At 40.4% G+C, this 20,931-nt stretch overlaps 1 non-coding gene across 1 annotated transcript; it reads left to right on the top strand.

Moving 5' to 3' along the window:
* The first annotated feature begins 161 nt into the window (after nucleotides 1–161).
* Trnaq-cug (transfer RNA glutamine (anticodon CUG)) lies at nucleotides 162–233 on the top strand. The gene has a single exon. It is a non-coding gene; the product is annotated as a tRNA-Gln (tRNA).
* Nucleotides 234–20,931: the final 20,698 nt, after the last annotated feature.

Genomic DNA, 20,931 nt, shown 5'->3' with positions numbered 1-20,931 from the left:
ACCACAGTCCTAGGGGACCCCAGTTCAGTTCTCGCGCCTGCATGCTGGGAAGCGCAGCGCCGGGAGTGTGCGAGCGCCGCCGCGCCTCTCAGTGTGTGTTCGCGGATGGGGGCGGGGTTCTATAAGGATTAGAAAGCGGAAGGCGGCTACACACGCGTGGCGGTTCCATGGTGTAATGGTTAGCACTCTGGACTCTGAATCCAGCGATCCGAGTTCAAATCTCGGTGGAACCTTTCCTTTTTTTGTGTGCGGTACTAAGAAACAGAACAACAACTATGATATATCTGGCCTTGATTGAATTAAGTAACATAAAATCTTTGCCTATGGAGACCTCACAGATTTCCGCCTTGAGTTCATTACTCTGTCCCAGGGAAGTGTGGTCATTAACTTCTTCAGTTTTTTAAGCCTAAGCAGAAGCTTCAACGAAACTTGGTTCTTTTTACTGGATTCCAACCCAGCTTAGCACCCACTCTTCCCCGAAAATCTCTCCAACCCTCTTCAGATGTCATTTGGATAACTTCGCCCGCCCTCCTCATCACTACTCATCAAGAACTTCATGGGGCCTATTTATCAGCTTCTAAGCTAAGCTTATTTACATAGTTATTTTCTTGAGAACACAAAGGATGGCAATTTCCATTTTAGGGGAACTGTCAGTGCTGAGACTCAGGTGATTTGCTAAAGATCATGCTGTAGGGCCTCCCTGCATTTGAGGGAGTTTTACAATCCCAAAAGAGTCTTCCCTACGTATTGTCTCACACACACACCGCCACCAATATGCAAACTCTCAATTTACACTCTGCCTGTGGCAGGCAGAATAATTTTCTCCCATCCCCAGGTGTCCACTTTCCAGTTCATGGAAACTGAACGTTGGGTTCTAAGGCAAAGGGGAATTAAGCTTACAGATGGAATTAAGGTTGCAATCAACTGAACTTAAATAGAGATATTAGCTTTGATTTTTCTGAGTAAGCCCAGTGTTGCCATAAAACTCCTTTAAAAGTGGGAAAGGCCTGGGTTCAATCTCCAGTACCACAAAAAATTAATTAATAATTAACTAATTAAAAAATAAAATGGAAAAGAGTAGCAGAAGAGATTGGAGTGATGCGATGTGAGAAAACCTCAAGCATCCCTCACAGGTGTTGAGGTTGGAGGATCCCAGGGACCCAGAGGCTTCTAGAAGCTGGGAAAGACCCTTAGAAGGAACACAGTCCTCTCCACCCTTTGATTTTAGCCCTGTGAGACCCATATTAGACTTCTGACCCACAGAACTATAAATTAAAATTTTGTGTTCATTCGTGATACTCTGTTATGGCAACCACAGAAAACTAGTGCCATGTCCAGTGCTTTCACTGCCAGTATAAAGTGAGAGGAGGTTCATCTGAGGTCCTGGGGACTTTGTCCAAGTGGTGAGCATTCAAGTCGGGGAAGATGAGCAGTACTGCCTCAGCAGCCACACATTGTCCTACTACAGATTACTTAACTGATAATCTCAGTGCTGCTCAGGTTGGACCCATGAAAGGGAGCTCAGAGTAGACAGTGGAGAGTTCTGGTGTAAATGCCGCAGGTCAGGGGGACTAAGATGATTAGGAAGAACTCCCCAGAGGAAGAGGAACTAGCGCTGACCCCTGAAGGAAGAAGCAGGGAAGGAAACTCATTTTGAGAAGCAGGGAAAATTAGATGTAAGAGCATGTTGAGCAAGGCCGCTGATGCTAGACAATTACAAACATCTTCACCTTGGCTCATTATTTCTCAATGCTCATTCTGAGAAGGACAATAGTATTCCTCAAAAGAAGGGTTGTATAGTCAAATAGATTGAGATCTACACACTGTCTCCTCTGTGAGAGATTCCTTTAGCACTAGCATTTTAAAGTTATAGCTATTCCCCTCTGAAGGAATATTTTCTAGCTATGTTGATCAAAGCGGTTCCAGATTCACCAGACCACAGAATTCTTTTCCCATGGGACACTTTGGCATCTCTCTGAACACTGTGGTGGAGTTTTTAAAAAATAAATACATAAAAGATTTGTGGATAGATGGGTGATGGGAGTAAACCTGGGGTGGCTCACCCCTGTAATCCTACTAGCTACTTGGGAGGCAGAGATCTGGAAGATCATGTTTCCAGGCCAGCCCAGGCAAAACTCACATGACCCCATCTCAACCAATGGCTGGCCGTGGTTCTGTGCACCTGTCATCCCAGCTATGGCTGGAAGCTCAAATAATGGATCACAGTCTAGGCCAGCCTGGATAAAAAGGAAAACCCTATATCAAAAATACGCAAGGCAAAAGCGGCTGGAGGTATGGCTCAAGAGATAGAACACCTGCCTAGCAAGCACAGAGCCCTGAGTTCAAACTGCCCCTCAAAAAATGTAGGTATAAGTGGCAGAGCCTAATTGCAATCAACCTGACACAAACTAGTAAAAATGGAGTATAGACATGGGAATAGGGAAGAAAAGAGAAATCAAAGGCCATTGTGAAAAATGTAGTAGATTCCAGGAGCAAAGAAGAGAATTTTGGGTTTTTCTTGTTTTGGGGGAGAAGAGCAAATAATTGCTTGGCATTTCTTTTTTAATCATTCAAGAAGTATAGGACCCCCATTCTCAAGTATAGAGTAAAGCCTGAAAGTCTTCCTCTACTATTCAAATTCCTTTCCCAACCCCAGAGATAAAGTATTTATATTTTTTCAGGTTATATATTCTGTTCCTCATCTTGGCAATCTTCCCATAATGGTTTCTACATATTTAATCAATTTGTTGCAGTTTTCCTCACCAATGATGGGTCATAGTTTGTACAAACATTCCCATTCTCTTACCTGCGGATATGACAGATACCGAGGTTATGGTACATCAAAACCTATTTCCTTGCCCATTCCCCTCGAGAGGCTGGAAAGCCAAATATTCATTTTTCTCAGCTACCCAGCTAGGAGAAGCCATGTGGGACAATTCTGGCCAAGCATAAGTCTAAGCCTCTAGGAAAACCTTTTCTAATAGGACCCCCACACACACTTTGTGCCTCTTTTTCTACCAGCTATAAACAGAGTGTGGTTTCTACAGATATGGCAGCTCCCTTCCCTCAGAAGAACCAAGTCAAACATAGTCAACATCATTGAGTTATAAACCAATGCCAGCAGCCACTCACCAGTCATCAACAGTGAGTTCTAGCAGTATTTTTAATTCATGTCCATCTATTGCCACTTCACTGATAAGTCTGAATGTAAGCATCATCTCCTATGTTTATGAGTCACTTGTGGATTCTTCTGTGAAGTGCCTGTAGATACCTTTTATCTCTTTTTAGATTGGGTAGTTTATCTTTTCTTATCAATTTAGAAAATCCCTTTATATATTCTGGGTATTAATTAATCCTTTGCCTGTTACATATGGTACAAATATTTTCTCCAAATCTATCGCTTGACTTTTTCTTTGTCTGTTTTCCATTTTCTTTTTATATATCTACTGAGGTTGGGGTCTTGCTCTGTTGCACAGGCTGATTTTGAACTACTGGGCTCAAGCAAGAACTATAACTGTATGCTATTTTAATTTTGCTTATGACTTTTGATTTAATTTTTTATTTTAATTATGATGCATTTTAGTTTCTATTAATTTTATTATGGTGACTTTTAATTTTCTTTTTATTTATAATGACTTTTTCCATACAGAAGTTTTTTATTTTTATTTCATCAAATCTCCCTTAGTCATTTCTTTCTTGAACAGGGCCTACAGATGCATTATGGCTTGAACCACGTCAGCGGCCATTTCTCTGTGTGTGTGAGGGTGAGTGGGTGTTGGATATTTTTGAGATAGGGCCTCACTAACTATTTGCCTGGGCTGGCTTCAAACTGTGATCCTCCTGATCTCTGCCCCCTGAGTAGCTAGGATTACAGACGTGAGCAACCAGTGCCTGGCTTCAGTCATTTCTTTTATGGCTTCTGTATGTTATAATTTTGCTTTGAATTTTTTTTTTGGGGGGGTGGGTCTGGAGTTTGAATTCAGGGCTTCACATTTGCAAAGCAGGCATTCTACTGCTTAAACCACACCTCCAGTCCATTTTCCTCTGGTTATTTGGAGTAGGATCTCACAAACTATCTGCCAGGCTGGCTGTGAGCCTCAGTCCTGATCTCAGCCTCCCAAGTAGCTAGGATTGCATGTGCGAGCCACCTGCACCAGCTTTGGATGTTGCATTTTTCATAAGAAGTCTTCTGCATTCCAAGGCTACTCCAAAAATTTTTTTCTTCAAGTATTTTACTTATATTGAGGATGATGTGAAGTAGAGATGTACATTAATTCTTTCTAAATGAATAGCCATAGTTTCAACATCATTTATTTGAATATTCCATTCCATTCCACTGATTAGAATTGCCTAATTTATTATTATCAGTGAATTTTCTCATATAGAGATAACGGTATTGTTGAATCTTTACACAATTCCTCTGGCAGCCACAATGGCACACTGCTACACTGTCCGTTTGGGTTATTTTATATATATATATATATATATATATATATATATATATATATATATATGTGGAAATATCACAGTGAAACACCTGTATAGCTATCTCAAACAAAAAAGTCTTTTCCAAAAATGGAGAACAGGTAGGTAAAACAGATCCTGTCTGGGGGTTGGCACCAGCGGGAGGAAGGAGGACATAAGGCAAGGTTATGGGAGGTGACATGGTAGAAATATTATGTTCTCATGTACGAAAATGGAAAAATGAGACCTGAGAAACTATTCCAGGAATGAGAGGGGATAAAGGAGAAGATGGAGGAGGTGAATTCAACTGTGATATATTGTAAGAACTTTTGTAAATGTCACAATGTACCTCCAGTCCCCCAGTACAACAACAATGAAAAAAAATTTTTTTAAAGAGACCCTGTTGTGAGAAGTGTAGTGGGGACAGCTTCGAGCTGCCACACCTCTGAGGTTCACTGCAGCATTCACACTGAAGCCACACTGCCTCTGATTGTTCCCAGTGACTCAGTACAGTGACCATACTAGAGCTGGACCAGTTCTTACCTCAGTAGGGTTCTTCTCATGGGCAATCTTTTCTCTAGAGCTTTCCATTGTCTTAGATGAGACATTCTCAGAATTGTGTCTCAGGCTTTTCCTACTCAAATCTCTCTCACTCTCTCTCTCTCTTCCCCCCGCCCCGCCACTTTCATAAGTGTTGAGCCTATATGGTGGTTGAAAAGTCCTCCCTTTCCTCTTTTCTTCACAGGCATTTTCCCAAAAAGAATCTCATAGTTCTGGGGCTGGTGGTTACACTTAAGTGGTCGAGCACCTGCCTGGCAAGTGCAAGGCCCTGAGTTCAAACCCCAATACTGCCAAAAATAATAGTATTATTATTTCTTTCCATCAGAATCTGACACTTGTAATTCATGTGGTGTCTGCTTTCACAGGACCCAACCTGGTGCCATCCTATTGGTCTCCTGTTCTAGCCATATGACAATGTCACACTGATTTAGTTACTATAGCTTTGTAGACTAGCTTGATTTCTCAGATGTGGTCTTAAATGAGTAAATATTTTCATAGTGCCTAGAAAAGCACCTGCACATCTGTATTTGGTAAATAAAAATAAACATGGCAGTTCCCTATTGCTGTTTTTTTTTTCTTGTAAACTTTGACTATTTTAAAAAACTTTCTCTTTCACGTGAATCTGAGACTAAGCTTCTTAAGGTTCATAAAGACTCCATTGGAATTTTGCTTAGAGTTTCATTACTAATCAACAAAAATACTTTTTTTCAGAAATGAAATGCAGATAATTGAACATGATGTATGAAAATCTGAGATTCTGCCTATGGAGATGAGAGAGCGAGAGAGAGAAATGAGAGAGAGATCTGAGGTTTAATTTCTATTTGGGAGAATGATCAATAGAAAAGGGGAAGTGAATATTTAAAAAAGCAAAAATGCTGATTTCAGTTTCAGGCACATCTAAGTTAAACAGCTGATAGGAAAATCAAAAGAAAATATCAAAAAAAAAAAAAAGCCTAAAAATGTAGACTTAGAAAAGTCTTGGTCTTAGAATGCGTGGGAGAAGCAAGACTTGGAGCATACCAACCCCTCTGCATCCTAGAGGCAATGTTACGTGTTTGTTCAAAACAAACGGAGAACTGATAGGCATGTGTTTAAAGCGCAGGTCAGCCAATCACTCGTCATTTCAATTTTAGCAAAGTCCCCAATCCTGCAGAACCTCAGTTGCTTATCTGCAAAAAAAAAAAAAAAAAAAAAAAAAAGTGGGGAGGACAAAGACGAAGAAGGAGTGAAATAATGTATGGACAGCATATCATTCTTGGTACACAGGAAATATTTAGCTAATGCACTTATTCTTATCAAGGGTCAATTTTGCTGCACCCCCCTCAAGCCTTTGCTAATGTCTAGGGTGCTACTGGGGGATGCCACTGACATCTTGTGGGTAGGGCCCAGGGATACTGCTAAACATCCTACAATACACAGTACAGCCCCCACAACAAAAGGAATGATCTGGCCCAAGATGTGAACAGTGCAATGCTGAAAACCATGAGCTAACATAAGGAGTAGGCAGAGGCCAGGCCTGTGATGGAAAAGGGACAGAGCTCCAGGAGCAATTGAAGTGCTGACTGCACTCACCAGGCCTCAAGAAGAAGGCCCAGGGACAGACATGCCTCCCTCAGTATTCCATAAAGCAGAGCCCAGGGTCTACCAGCCTGATGCCAAATGCCCCCACATGTGGCTTTGGCTTCTTAGGTGTTCTACTTCTGGACCCAAAGGACTTTTACAGTGCTGTTCTCTTTATCTATAGTTTACCTGTAAAACTCTATCCTACCAGCTTCATGAATCTTAAAAATAGTGGTATTAGGTTTATTTCATAATAAGAATGCTTTAAGAAAGAAATAAAAGATGAGGGTGAGGCTCAAGTGGTAGAACATCTGCCCATTAAGCATGAGGCCCTGAGTTCAAAGCCTTGGATCACCTAGAGGTGTGGCTCAAGCAGTAGAGCACCTGCCTAACAAGTGAGAGATCCTGAGTTCAAACCCCAGTGTCACAAAAAAAAAAAAAGGAGAGAAGTAAACAGACTTTATGAAAGGGTGAAAATTATCTTCTGTGCTTTTATAGCTATTGAGCATATTTTGAGGTGACAAATTGTGTGCAAAATCAGGAAAATTCTCAACTTTAATTATTGGCACTAGAACATTAGCTAGTTTTAGAAAAAGAAATGATAATATGTATTTTTATATAAATATATTTATTGTTTAAAATACATACATATGTAACTTAAAATACATGTATGTTATAAACAACTTATTATTTATACCCAAGCACTATGTAGCTCAATCATAGATTTCAGGGAGGGGGGTTGTCAGTACTGAGGTTTGAACTTGGGGCCTCATGCCTGCTAGGCAGGCACTCTACAACTTTTTTTCTATGTCATGAAATGTGAATCAGAATAATATCTAACTTTTATTTTAACAGTTTACTCTTAGCAAATTCTAAGCCTCTTAGGTTTGGTACTCATAGATGATAAGTCATATGGGACAGTCATCATTCACAAATTAGCAGAAAGAGCATGATCAAGGCAGTGAAAACCCACAGAATGGAGAAAATATTTATGAATCATATATCTGACAAGGGATTGATATCCAGAGCATATCAAGAACTCGTGCAACTAAACAACAAAGACACAAAACCCAACTCAAAAGTAGGCCAAGGGGGCTTGAATAGTCATTTGGCCCAATGGCCAGTAAGCTCAAGAAAAGATGCTCAGCCCCCTTAGTCATCAGGCAGATGCTCTCACTTCAAAATCATTGGGCTGGCAATATCATATTTTAAAAACAAAAACAATAAATGTTGGGAAGGATGAGGAGGATGTGAAGAAACAGGAAACTGGTACAGCCACTGTGTTAAATAGCCACCAATGTACCTGTCACAGCGTTCGGTGCTTCCTCTCCTAAGTGCTTACCCAAAAGAACTGAGAGCTGAGTATTCAAACAGATCTATCAATGCTCTATGAAATGTCAGACACTAAGAACAAGTCTTTTATGATTCACTTACGTGGGGTACCTAGAATAGGTGAATTCACAGAAAAGAAAGCAGTGTGTGGTTGCCAGGGGCTGAGGAGTGAGGAATGGGCGGAGTTTCTATTCGGAAAGATGCAGACACTGTGGAAATGGATGACAATGGCAAAGGTACAAATGTGCTTAATGCTGCTGAACTGTACACCTGACGTGCTTGATCTTCATATGTATTTTGCCACAAGAAAACAAAACAACTAAAAAGAGCCTAGACCTCAGTTTTAAAAAATGAGGATAAAGGGGCAGGTAGCAGTTGAGGACTGGAGCAGGCTCCCATGTGGTCCTCTGTCTTCTCAGAACCTCTCTCTCTGGGACTGTTCCCCTTTCCTGACAGCCTCCCACAGTTCCTGTGGACTGGCTGGCTTTCTAGTCCACAATTGGCTGGTTCACCCTTGCCCATACAGCCCAGAAGTGACATCCTCTGGAGCCTCTGAGGTTTCACCATTACAGAGTCACTCACTTGGATGGTACTGATTGCCAGCCTGTGCCGTCCCCAGTTCCCAATGTGCCTCTGTGTATGGCTGTGTCTACTGCTGCCTTCCAGCAGCTGGCCTTGGCCCTGCAGAAACCCCGTAGTCCCCGTGCTCTCTCCTGTGGATAAGCCATGCTCACTCACACAAGGAAAACTAGCAGAACTATGGCTCATCTTTGTTTCTCAACCATTTATCTGAAAAATACTAGCCCTTTTATTAATTTAAAAATAAAAATGTTACACTACTAAACTGTTCAGGGTGAGCAAAAAGCAGATAAAGGTGACACTTCTAAATGCAGAGCCAAAGCTTGGAATGGAGGGACAATTACTTTACAGTCCAGTCATCCACTCTAAGCTATTTACCCAATAGAAACGAGCATACTATTATTCACACAAAAACTCCTATGCAAATGTTCATTGCATCCTTATTTGTGACAGCAAAAACACTGACAGTAGCCTGAAGTTCTTCAACAGGTATGCAAAAGCAAATTTTAATATGATCACACTATGGAATACTAGTCAGCAATAAAAAAGGAAAGAATTACTATAAACATAACAAAGTAGACGGCTTTCAAGATAATCATGCTGAGTGACAGAATCCAGAGGAGAAGAGCACATATTGCCTGATTCCATTTATGCAAAAGTATGTAGAATTCAAGTGACCTGTAGCAACAGGAAGCAGATCAGCAATTGTCTAGGGACCAAGCAGAGAAAAGCAAAAGGGATTAAAAAATATGAAGACATTTACAGGGATGATACATGTTTATTATTTTGATTGTGGTGATGGTCTCACAGGTATATGTGTAGCTTAGACCTTATTAAATTTCACTCTTTAAGCATGGGTACTTTTTTTTTTTGGAAAGAGGAAAACAAGAAAAAGAGCACAAAAGCCGACTAAAGGTCCTTCCTATCTCAATTTTTTTTTTTTTGAGACAGGGCCTTGCTATATAACCCATTGCATCCTTATTTGTGATGGCGAAAAAGCTGACAATAGCCTCCAACCAGAGGTCATCCTGCCTCAGTCTCCTGAATGCTGGGATTACAGGTGCACACCACCACATCCAGCTTTCAGTATTCCAGAATGCGAAGTTGGAATACAGAGACACTGCAGGGAGTGGTGCACACCTGCCATCTCAGCTACTCAGAAGACTGAAGCAGGAGAATTGCTTGAGCCAGAAGTTCCATGCCAGCCTGGGCCACCAAGCAAAACCTTGTCTGAAAAAAAAAAATCACCATCACTGCCCTCAGACACACCAATCACTAAATCACCTGCGTGACTGCTTCACAATATCTCTTGGATGTGCTGTCCATCCCCAGAGCCATGGCCTCACTCTAAGTGCTCCTTCCCCACTGTCAGGTTACAACCCAGCCTGGCCCTCAATTTTCTCTCCATCCAATCCAACCCACAGGTGGCTGCCAGAATAAACTTGACAAAAGACATCTCCAACTACATGACTCCTATGATTCAGAGCTATCATCGGAAATCCATGAATGTCCACTCATGCCCGAAAACAAAGGTTATAAAAGAAAATGTGAGTAGTGGTTAACCCTGCAGAGTAGGATTGCAGATGATTTTTGTCCTTAGCTTGTTTCTCTATTTTGTGGGAGTTTATTGAATAAAAATATCCTTATTGGTTTTGCCTGTTACAAAAGGAACAAACACTCATTGTAAAATATCCAAGTAATACAAGCAACATGGAGGGTCAGCAGACTTAGAAAGCACCCTTTGTTTCCTCCCTGTCACAGCACTGTGGTGGCCTCCCCAACGTCCACCCACCCCTTCTGATCTATCCAAGAAGCAGCTAAGAAGCTGGGTGGGTTACCCCTGCCCACAGTTTCAGGAACCACTTTTGGATGACCTAAAGCAGCAGTTCTCAATCCTCATGTCCAAATCCTGATGACAAATGTTTCATAGCACAGCCTTTACCTTCCTGACTCAATCAATAGACTTTCTATTATGATGTACCTTTCTGCACACTTAATACTTTTAAATTTAAAAGCTGAATTTGCTAGTTGTGGTGCTGAGGGTTGAACCCAGGGCCTCACACTTGCTAAGCAGATGCTCTAGCCACACCCCCAGCCTCATTTTACTTTATATTGTGCGTGCATGTGTGTGTGTTTGTGTGTGTGTGTGCATGCACCCACGTGGATTGTGCATAGTATCATATATTGTGCTTTAGCTGTTGAATGCATAAAGAAACAGAGGAAAACACCAGAGGTAAAAAAAAGATGTCAGCCACCATTTTAAAGAGGTTTCTGAGGTCTGAAAAGGTGAGTACACACGTGTTTTAAGAAATCTGTGTAATGCTGTAAATACAACATGAAGCAGAGGTAATTTTAAAAATGCATTATGAAATAAAATGTATTCCAATATGTAAATGGAAGCCACAAGGAAGTAATTAGATACACGTGCCTAACAGAATCACTACAGTTCAACAGCATGTATGGAGCACCTAGTATGTCTCATGCATGTTATTGGGGATACAGACAGAAATCTGCCTCATGAAGCAAACATTCTAGCAGGGTTGTGGGAGATAGACAGTAAGCAATCACCATGACACAGTAAATTATATATTACATAAGAAGATGACTTGTGCCATGGAAGAAATATAGAACAGGATTAGGAGAACAGGAGTTCACTGCAGCAGTGGGTGCAGTGGCTCACACCCTAGCTATGCTCTAGGTGGAGATCTGTAGGATTGCAGTTCAAAGCCAACCTGGACAAAAGATTTGTAAAGACACCTTCCACCCCCCGCCCCCAATCTATACAATGGTCAGGTGTGGTGGCACACACTTCTTATCCCAGCTACATAGGGAAGCATAAATATGATCACAGTCCAGGCCAGCCTGGGCATAAAGTGCCCAGGGAAGGGACTGGATCATGCAGATGATGTAGGGGAAGGGCCCAGGCAAGGGGACAATGAGTGTGGGGCTAGGAGGCATCAGTATAAAGAAAGGCAGGGATGGAATAAGAGAAGGACTTGAGAAGGCAGAAGAACCAGATCTCCAAGGGCCTCACAGCCCATTATAAGGCCTGTACTCCGAATAGAATGGTGAGGCACTGGAAGGCTATGAACTCAAGAGAGGCCTGTGACCCAAATTTCAAAAGGAAAACTCTGTTCTGTTGGGCCAAGACGTTAAGGGAATAAGGGAGGGAGCCGAAACACTAGTTGGGAAGTGATTATAAGAATCCAGGGAAGAAATGAACTCATCACCTCCCAATGCAAACTAACATGCAGTATTTCATAGAATCTAAGATGTTATTGATGCAGGCTACATATTGACTACAGAGATGTTAAAATATGCAGCGTGAATTACGTTATGGAGTGCAAATTGCAACATGCAAGGCTGAATCAATCAGTGACTCAAATACCATAAGTGTTGGTGGTTGAAGATATGGTTTTCTGAAATAGTGAGCAGCTCTTGGCAAGGCTTCAAATGTAACAAAGTCCTATTTTTTTCTCGATTTACCCATTGCAATCATATCTAGAAATTCAGCTTATAGTAAATCACACAAAGTAGTTCATATGTATATATAAATTGGAGTCAGAGTCTAGAGTCAAGTGATTATACACAGGCTCCTTAAATCTACATTAATATAATCTACATTTAATGTAACATGTTAAAAGTTGTACAGAGTATAGGAAATTCTGTAATGTATTTGTCCCACACATTATCAGAAATCTACTACCTCTGCCGGTAAAGGCCCAATCATTGTGACAATCAAAATTGCTCCCCAGCGATCCAAGGAGACCCCTAGATTATGATGCCTGCAAGGTGCACATAACCTTACCTAACTGCCATGGTCCAATCAGAGGGAAACCAAGGACTGCTCCATGATGGGTGAAGGGAGACTAAGTGAAGGAGCCCATAGCTACAGCTGTACCCAGAATGCGCTCCAACCCTCCCGCCACCAGGGGGCGCCAGTATTAGGATGAGCCCTTCATCTTTTAAAATGACACATTCAAAAAAATTGTGGCACATTACAGCTTGAGCTAGAATCCAGGGGCTCACACATGCTAAGCACATGCTCTACAACTTAGCCATTTTAAGTGTACATTTACACTGTCCTACAATCTCTAGAATTTTTCGTTTTGCAAGATAAGCTTTATACCCACCACATGAGCCCCAATTCTTCCTTCCCTTCAGCCTCGAGTCTACTGTCTGTGTCATATAAATAGGGCCATACAATATTTTTACATTTGTGCCTGACTCATTTCACTTAACATAATGTCCTTAAGACACTTTTACTTTTGAAGGCAAAGAGCAAAACAGAGAAAAGTCTGGCAGCTGAGTGAGGTTGTTTCATCCCTCCACCAAACCCTCCTCTCCCTCTGAGCATTGGGTTACTTGCACGATATATTTTACTTATTATTTAGGCCTACTTGTAATTTTATGGTAATTTCTTATACTCTACCCTTCCTCAAATAGTATTAACATTTTGATACTAGCTCTTTCAGACTCTTTAATACACAGAATTTTTAATATACAGCATATAAAATACCTTTTTTTTTGTCAGTAGGAGGTTTGAACTTCACATTGCTAGGTCTGCGCCCTACTACGTGGGCCACACCTCTGGTCCTCATTTTATTTTTACACAGTGAAATCCTGTACATGCTGTTGAACATCCCAGTATTTTCTCTGAACTTACAATGCTAAAAATATGGATCTTGCTCAAACTCAAACTCTTTTAGTGCCCCATTATATGAATGAAACAAAATTTATTTAACCAATTTGCTACTGATAAACATTTAGATATTCTCAACGTTTTAATACTATAGCAAGTTGTAGTGACATCCTTTTGACTATCAATTTCTTTTGAATACATTTCTAGAAAACTTGCCTTCCCTATGGTTCTGCCTTTTCTTTTTGGTGCTGGGGATTGAACCCAGGGCCTTGCATGTTCCAGGCAAGCACTCTACCACTTGGAGCCCTTTTGTTTTTATTTTGTTTTGGAGAGAGGGTCTTGCCACTATCTCTGCTCAGGCTGACTTTGAACTCTCTCCTCCTGTCTCCTGGCTTAATTTTTTGTTTTGTTTTGTTGGGACTGGGGTTTGAACTCGGGGCTTCCCACTTGCAAAGCAGTCCATTTTGCTCTGGTTATTTTGGAGATGGGATCTTGTGAACTATTTGCCTGGGTTGCCTTTAAATCTTGATCCTCCTGATCTCTGCTTCCCGAGCTTGAGCCACTGGCACCCAGCCCCGATTTTTATTCTTAATAATAGTTTGTAAGAGTCCTTGTTTCTCTCTGTTCTCAAAAATATAGAATATTGTTCAATATTTTCATCTGTTCTAATGCATAAAATTGTATCCACCTTTTATTTTATTACCACTTTACTGTGTTTTTCAAGTGAAGTTGAGAATTTTTTAAATGCTTATTAACCAATTTTAGTTTATTTTTTGTAAGTTGTCTGTTCAAATCCTCTGTCCATTTGTCTACCAGGATATTCATCACTTATCTAATGTTTTATACACACTCATTGTGGAATTAACAAGATTAAATCCTTGTCAGTTACACTTTACAAGTATTTCCTCAGTTCATTACTTATATGTTAACTTTTTAATGGAATTTTCCATACAGAAGTTTTCTTTTTAGTGTTTGTTTTGAATAACCAGTTGTCCCAACACTACTTATTGACTAATTCATTGTTCCCCATTGTTGGGAAAGACCATCTTTGTATTGAAATTCCCAAACGATGTACCAATAGAACATGAATCCACTCTTTACCTTTCTGCTTGGTTCCACTGATTTTTCTCCCTATGCACAAGGCCTTCTCATGATTCCTTCCTTTCTCAAATTTTTCTCAGCTTATCTCACACTGTTATTTTCCAGATGAACTGTAGAGGCGATTTGACAAATTCCATAATATCTATTGAGTTTTGTTTAGGATTACATTGCAATCATAGGTTCATTTGTAAAGAAGCAATTTTTTTTTTTAGGCAGAGTCTCACTGTAGCCCAGGCTGGCCTCTAACTCTCTCTCTTTCTGTTTTGGCCTCCTGCGCTCTAGAATTATAGACGCATGTCACCAGGCCCTGCTTTTGATTATAACTTCTCCCTTCATGAACATGTCTACTAGTCAAGTTCTTTTTTATGTCTTTAGTCAAATTTTATAGTGTTCTCTGTAAAGATCCTACACATGTTAGATCATTAATTCAAAAGTATTTTGTAATTATTGATATCGCTATAAACCAAATATGTTCCTAACTGGCATATAGTCCATGTGTATGTGTTTATAAACATATCATTAAAGTCTGAATGTGTGTCTCTTCCAAAATTCATGTGGAAGCTTAACCCTCCTTGTGGTGATATTAAGAAGTGGGATCTTTTGGGAAGTGATTAAGTCATGGGGGCAGCCCTTATAAAAGTCCCATGTTGGGCACTGGTGGCTCACACCTGCAATCCTAGCTACTTAGGAGGCAGAGATCAGAACGATTAAGGTTCAAGTCCAGCCCAGGCAAAAAATCAAGACCCTATCTCAAAAATACCCACCACATACACACACACACACACACACACACACACACAAGGCTGGCAGAGTGGCTCAAGTAAGAGAGTGCCTTCCTAGCAAGTATGAGGCCCTGAGTTCAAATGCTAGTACCACCAAAAAAATAAAGAAAAAGAGACTTCAGTGATAATTTGCCCCTTTTCTTCCTTTCCACCTTCCTCTATGTGAGGACACAGCATTCTTGCCTTCCCATACATACAGAAAGATCAGCCTTCACTAGACACAAATCCTTCCAGTACATTAATCTTGGATTTCTCAACATTTAAAACTGTGAAAAAATAAATTTCTATTGTTTATAAATTACCCAGTCTGTGGTATTTTGTTATAGCAGCACAAATAGGTTAACACATACACACACATATAGAAGCTGCTTGACATACAATGGGGTTACGGTCTGATAGACCCAACATAGGTTGAAAATATCATAGGTCAGAAGTAGATTTAATACCTCTAATTTGCCAAGAATCGTAGCTTAGCAACACAGCACACAGTAGCGTGCTGGTTTCTCACCCTCATAATGCATGGCTCACTAACAGCTGTGGCTTGCTGCTGCCCAGCATCCCAACCAAGTATCATAGTACATATCACCAGGCTGCGGGGATGACCCCACACCCAGGAAAAGATCAAAGGTCAGGTACATTTCTGCTGGATGAGCATGGCTTTTGCACCACCATAAAGTAATATGTATGAGTATATATGTGTGTATATGTATGCATACACACACGCATGTTGAATCATTGTAAGTTGGGGACCTCTGTATATAATATATATAAAGATACTCTACAAATACACCTTACTGCATTCTCTAGTGTATTTTCTTTCTTGGAGTTTTCTTGATAGATAATAAAACAGTCTCCAAATAATGATTTTAAAAATCTCTTTCAAATGTTATATCTTCTATTTATTTTTCTTATTTCATTATCTAGGCCCCCCAGAAAAACATTTAACAATGGAACTAACCTTGTTTCTTTAAAAAAAAAAAAAGGTCACTGATCTATAATTCACTTGACATAAAGTTCATCCCTTTTCTTTTTCTGTTCTTTTTTTATTTGTGTACATTAATAGTAAGGGAATTGCATGGTGGTAATTCCATAGACACATACAGTACACTTTAAAAAAGGTCACTCCTCTATAAAAATTTTATCCTTTTAGGCCAGTATTGTGCTTATAACCCTCAATACCCAGGAAGTAGACATTGGAAGGCTCACAATTCAAGGCCAGCCTGAGCAAAAAGTTAGTGAGAACCCCACCTCAACCAATGGCTAGCTGTGGTGGCACACGCCTGTCATCCAGCTAGGCAAGAAGCATAATTAGGAGGATCATAGTTCAGGCCATCTTGGGCTGAAAGTAAGAATAACAGAAGCAAAAAGGGCTGGTGATGTGGCTTAAGTGTTAGCGCATCAGCCCCAAGTACAAACTCCAGTACCACCAAAAAAAAAAATCCTTTTAAAGTGTACAATTCATTGCTTTTAGAAAGCAGAGGTACTTCCCAAAATCACTAACAGCTAGAAGCTATCAACAACCATATCTTTTGTTAAACAGCAAGTGACTTCAAAAGTAGGTCTGAGCTTCACACCTCAGAGTTACCATATTTGTGTTGCAATTTTTTATGTGTATGTTATCTCACAAGGTGTAGGATGTCTTCCTCTTCCTTAAATAATTCTTTGTACAACCCAAAGTGCCTACTGCAGCTTCTTGCCCATGGTACAACCTTATTACATGTGTGTAAAACAGGTTAGTAAGCACCTGCCCATTGATTTTTAAAACCTTTAGATATTTGGAGCAGAAAATATTAGGGGCATGATGGTAAATGCTAAACAAGGAGCTCGTGCCAGTACTGATTTGTTCTATTTGCTGATTTCCAAGACACGAATAGCCCATCTCTGCTCCATATCACACTGCCCACATGACATTAACCAGGATGCAAAGTTCTTGAAAATTTAGCAATCTGTCACTTCAAGCTGATATAGGCCAGTTTCACTTACCTTCAAAGCGCATCACTTACCTTCAAAGACTTCTGTGCATTTTTTATTTTTAGAAAGGTAAACATAATTTTAGAATTGATAGGTGGTTCATCAAAAGAAATGGTCTCTAAACTGAAGAGAACACCCACAGAGTGGGAGAAAATATTTGCCAACTATACATCAGACAAAGGACTGATAACCAGAATATACAGGGAACTTAAAAAACTAAATTCTCCCAAAACTAATGAACCAATAAAGAAATGGGCACGTAAACTGAACATAACTTTCTCAAAAGAAGAAATTCAAATGGCCAAAAAACACATGAAAAAATGCTCACCATCTCTAGCAATAAAGGAAATGCAAATTAAAACCACACTAAGATTCCACCTCACCCCTGTTAGAATAGCCATCATCAGCAACACCATCACCAACAGGTGTTGGAGAAGATGAGGGGAAAAAGGAACCCTCTTACACTGTTGGTGGGAATGTAGACTAGTACAACCACTCTGGAAAAAAATTTGGAGGCTACTTAAAAAGCTGGACATCGATCTACCATTTGATCCAGCAATACCACTCTTGGGGATATACCCAAAAGACTGTTACTCCAGAGGCACCTGCACACCCATGTTTATTGCGGCACTATTCACAATAGCCAAGTTATGGAAACAGCCAAGATGCCCCACCACTGACGAATGGATTAAGAAAATGTGGTATCTATACACAATGGAATTTTATGCAGCCATGAAGAAGAACGAAATGTTATCATTCGCTGGTAAATGGATGGAATTGGAGAACATCATTCTGAGTGAGGTTAGCCTGGCCCAAAAGACCAAAAATCGTATGTTCTCCCTCATATGTGGACATTAGATCAAGGGCAAACACAACAATGGGATTGGACTATGAGCACATGATAAAAGCGAGAGCACACAAGGAAGGGGTGAGGATAGGTAAGACACCTAAAAAACTAGCTAGCATTTGTTGCCCTTAACGCAGAGAAACTAAAGCAGATACCTTAAAGCAACTGAGGCCAATAGGAAAAGGGGAACAGGTACTAGAGAAAAGGTTAGATCAAAAAGAATTAACCTAGAAGGTAACACACATGCACAGGAAATCAATGTGAGTCAATGCCCTGTATAGCTATCCTTATCTCAACCAGCAAAAACCCTTGTCCCTTCCTGTTATTGCTTATACTCTCTCTACAACAAGATTAGAAATAAGGGCAAAATAGTTTCTGCTGTGTATTGGGGGGGGAGAGGGAGGGGGAGGAGTGGGTGGTAAGGGAGGGAGTGGGGGCATGGGGGAGAAATGAACCAAGCCTTGTATGCACATATGAATAATAAAAGAAAAAAAAAAAGAATTGATAGGTGGGAGGGAGGCACAGAAACGACTTCAACTTAGGGGCTTTGAAATCACTTCAGAATTTTCCTGTCACCCCAGAGCTATTGCTAGCAAATAAAAAAGACAGCACCATTGCCAATTAAAAATAAAAAGATAAGCCAGGCACCGGTGGCTCACACCTGAAATCCTAGCTACTCAAGAGGCAAAAATATGGAGGATCGCAGTTCGAAGTCAGCCTGGGCAAATAGTTCGTGAGACCCTATCTCAGAAAAACCCACCACAAAAAAACAGAACTGGTGGAGTGGCTCAAGGTGTAGAGTACCTGCCTAGCCAACATGAGGCTCTGAGTTCAAACCCCAAATACTGCCAAGAAAATAAAAGATAAAATTAGAATATAGTGATACAGTAAATGAAATTTAAAATAATTCACTCATAATTCAGTTACCCTAACAGTCAATATAACTACATTTTTCTGTGTTCCCAGTCTTTGCTTCATACATACACATTCTTTTTTTTTTTTCTTTTTTGGCAGTACAGATGTTTGAACTTAGGAACTCCTGATTGCTAGGCAGATGCTGTACAACTTGAGTCATGCCCTCAGCCCTTTTTTGTTTCAGTTATTTTCATATAGGGTCATGTATTTTTGTCTGGGACCAACCGCAAACCAAGATCTTCCTACCTATGCCTCCTAAGTAGCTGGAATTATAGACATGAACCACCACTCTCCAGCTTATTCTTTCAAATGGGGATCTTGGTAACTTTTTACCCAGGCTGACCTCAAACCATGATCCCCTTGTTATCCATCTCCTAAACCACTGCACCTGGCCCATACATCATTAAAATAATTGTAACCATCTACTTTCTAACTAATATTTTATTGTGGCAAATTTTAAACATGTACAAAGTTGACAGAAGATGATAACAAACCCCATGTATTATTACCTCGCCCCTCAAAGCATTAACCTGTGACCAACCCTGTCATGTCCACATCACCAGCTACTTGCCCTACTCCCCAGTTTTTAAAACAAATCCCAGACATCATATTCTTCCCTCCGTAAATATTTCAGTAGTAACCATTAAATTTTTCATTCAGCTTTTTTTTTGTAGTCTGAAGAAGAGAAAGACATAAATAATTCAGTTTAAATTTTTTGAGTATTTTGATGTTGGCAGTAAAAGTTAATTTGAGGGGGCAAAGAGGTGTTTCAAAGAGCTAGGCTGCAGTGTGTAGAGAGCTTTGCTACTGAATATTGTTACTTTTCCCATTCTTCCTTTCATGGTAAAATGCAGTCGAAACCAATTAAAATTCCATGTGTTGTCATTTACCCACCAGTACAACATGGACAGAATCACAGTGTCTCTACACATAAAAAATAACAATCAAGTCAGATTTTGCTTAACAGACCTAAATCTAAGACAGTTAAGCACCTGCTCTGATGTCAACAGTTTCAAACAGTTTCCCTGTAAACCCCCTTGGGCATTTTTTTTCTTTTAGTGGTACTGGGGTTTGAACTCAGGCTTCCATATTTGGCAGGTGCTGTACCACTTGAACCATGCCTCCAGCCCTTTTTGCTTCATTTTTAAATGGGTCTCATGTTTTCGCCCAGGCAGGCCTGAACTGAGTGAGGTACTCCTATTTATGCCTCCCTTGAAGCTGGAATGAGCCACAAATGTGGAGGTGAGTAGGTGAAGAGCTCCTTTTTTTGCCTAAGGATCTGTGCCTCCTGCGTAGCTGGGATTGCATGGCACACCACCACCTTAGGCTTTATTTTATTCATATGTGCATACATATGCACATATGAATACCCCCCCCGCCCCCTCCCTCTCCACCCCCTCGCTACCCAGCAGAAACTATTTTGCCCTTATCTCTAATTTTGTTGTAGAGAGAGTATAAGCAATAATACGAAGGACCAAGGGTTTTTACTAGTTGAGATAAGGATAGCTATACAGGGAGTTGACTCACATTGATTTCCTGTGCGTGTGTGTTACCTTCTAAGTTAATTCTTCTTGATCTAACCTTCTCTCTAGTTCCTGGTCCCCTTCTTCTATTGGCCTCAGTTGCTTTAAAGTATCTGCTTTAGTTTCTCTGCATTGAGGGCAACAAATGCCGTCTAGTTTCTTAGGTGTCTTACCTATCCTCACCCCTCCCTTATGTGCTCTCGCTTTATCATGTGATCGAAGTCCAATCCCCTTGTGTTTGCCCTTGATCTAATGTCCACATATGAGGGAGAACATACGATTTTTGGTCTTTTGGACCAGGCTAAGCTCACTCAGAATGATGTTCTCCAATTCCATCCATTTACCAGCGAATGATAATATTTCGTTCTTCTTCATGGCTGCATAAAATTCCATTGTGTATAAATACCACATTTTCTTAATCCATTCATCAGTAGTGGGGCATCTTGACTGTTTCCATAACTTGGCTATTGTGAATAGTGCCGCAATAAACATGGGTGTGCAGGTGCCTCTGGAGTAACCTGTGTCACAGTCTTTTGGGTATATCCCCAAGAGTGGTATTGCTGGATCATATGGTAGATCTATGTTTAGCTTTTTAAGTAGCCTCCAAATTTTTTTCCAGAGTGGTTGTACTAGTTTACATTCCCACCAACAGTG

The sequence above is a fragment of the Castor canadensis genome, chromosome 2, assembly GCF_047511655.1.
Source record: "Castor canadensis chromosome 2, mCasCan1.hap1v2, whole genome shotgun sequence".
Classification (NCBI taxonomy): Eukaryota; Metazoa; Chordata; class Mammalia; order Rodentia; family Castoridae; genus Castor; species Castor canadensis.
Note: the sequence above shows the minus strand (reverse complement) of the source record. Positions and strands in the feature narration are given on the sequence as shown.